The sequence below is a fragment of the Apaloderma vittatum genome, unplaced genomic scaffold, assembly GCF_000703405.1.
Source record: "Apaloderma vittatum isolate BGI_N311 unplaced genomic scaffold, ASM70340v1 scaffold24971, whole genome shotgun sequence".
Taxonomy (NCBI): domain Eukaryota; kingdom Metazoa; phylum Chordata; class Aves; order Trogoniformes; family Trogonidae; genus Apaloderma; species Apaloderma vittatum.
The window spans coordinates 29475-31031 of NW_009698944.1; positions in this window are offsets into that span (position 1 = coordinate 29475).

Genomic DNA, 1557 nt, shown 5'->3' on the forward strand with positions numbered 1-1557 from the left:
ATGGCTAGCTAAGCAGGAGGGCAGCTCACAAAACCCAGCAGCACTGGGACAAACCCATCGATTTGGTTTCCCCTGCCCTGGCTTTTAGTTTTGCCCAAACAGCAGCATCAGATCTGGTAAGTTCAGGACACGTGCATTCACTTGCACACTGGAGTTTGTGTGTGGAAGGAATAAAGCCAGTTATGCTGCAAAGGAACTATGTACAGAAACTTCATTTGCACCAGGCATTTCGATTACTTGTTGCACTAAAACTAGTATTTACCAAGTGCCACGAAACACCCGGGCCTGATTCTCCTCCCGCTGATGGGTGTATCTCCACTGTTGGAAGAGAGTCACTCCTGCCTTGCTGGGGTGCTCAGTGAGATCAGATCCGGAGCCTCCCTGGACCCCCGGCTCCTCCTGGAAGCCACACCGAGGACTGTCCCTGCTGGGAGCGAGCAGGAGTCCCGCCGGGCTGCCACAGTGTGGCGCAGAGCTGTGCCCTGCTCCGGGGTGCTGAGCAGGGGTGACCGCAGGGCAGAGGTGGGGGGACAGCCCCCGCAGGGGCTGGGCAGGCTGACCACGGGGCCCTGGCACTGCCCTTCATTTGCACCTTGAAAACGAGACCTCTGCTGCTTGCTGTTGAGAGCCAGGTTTGCAAAATGGGGAAGCAGCCTTCATCTTTACTTCAGAATTACCAGAAAGCAATTAATTCCCAGGGTGAGCACTGCTCTGCACAGACACGTGTGCTTTCTCGTGGAAATTACCGAGTCATACAAATTCGCAAATCCTGGTAGAAGCTGCAGAATAAACCCCTATCCCAGCTGGATCCGCCAGCAGCGTGGTGAGAGCTGGATGCTGGAGCTGGTGGCGAGCAGGCTGTGAGCGGCTGCAGCGCTTCCGTCACCACTGCCCAGAGAAAAACAGGAGAGGGAACACGGGGAAAGGCAGAGCTGCTGATGCTGAGGTGTTCCCTTTGCGTGGGTGATTTCTAAGGGCGCTCAAATACTGGGTGCCGCTTGCTTTGTTTGAAGGTGAGGAGTGGCGTGAGTCCCCGTCCCTTCTGGGTGGCGGGTCCCTGGCAGTGGAGTGGCAACAGGGATGAGGTGTGAGATTGCTGTGGGAGGACCGAGACTTAGTTTTGCTTAAGGTGGCAAGAAATCCCGACTGATGCAGCTAACCAGACGAAATCACGGTTACGCTGGGTAACAAGCTGAACCCCTCTTGAGTTTCCTGGGCTGTCGTGTGGTTCATCACACCCTGAAGTGGTGCTGGGGCCTTGAACTGGATGAAAAAAAGAGCTGGAGCCGTTTAGCTCCCCCAAGGGTGCTGAGCTGAGCCTGCCGGTGGTGGTGTCAGGACTGGTGTCCCCGGGGAGACGCCCTCCCAGCTGGTGGCATGTCACAACCTGACGGGCTGGCGGCTGCGTATGGCCACAGCGTGACGGCCATCAGCGTGGCACTGTGCGTTGTCCCCACAGCCAAAGCATGGACTCTCAGCCCCCATCCACGGCTTATTCAGAAGCAGTTTTTCTCCGAGCAAGGTCTCCTTGAGCTTGACAGAGCCCCTGAGAGCCCC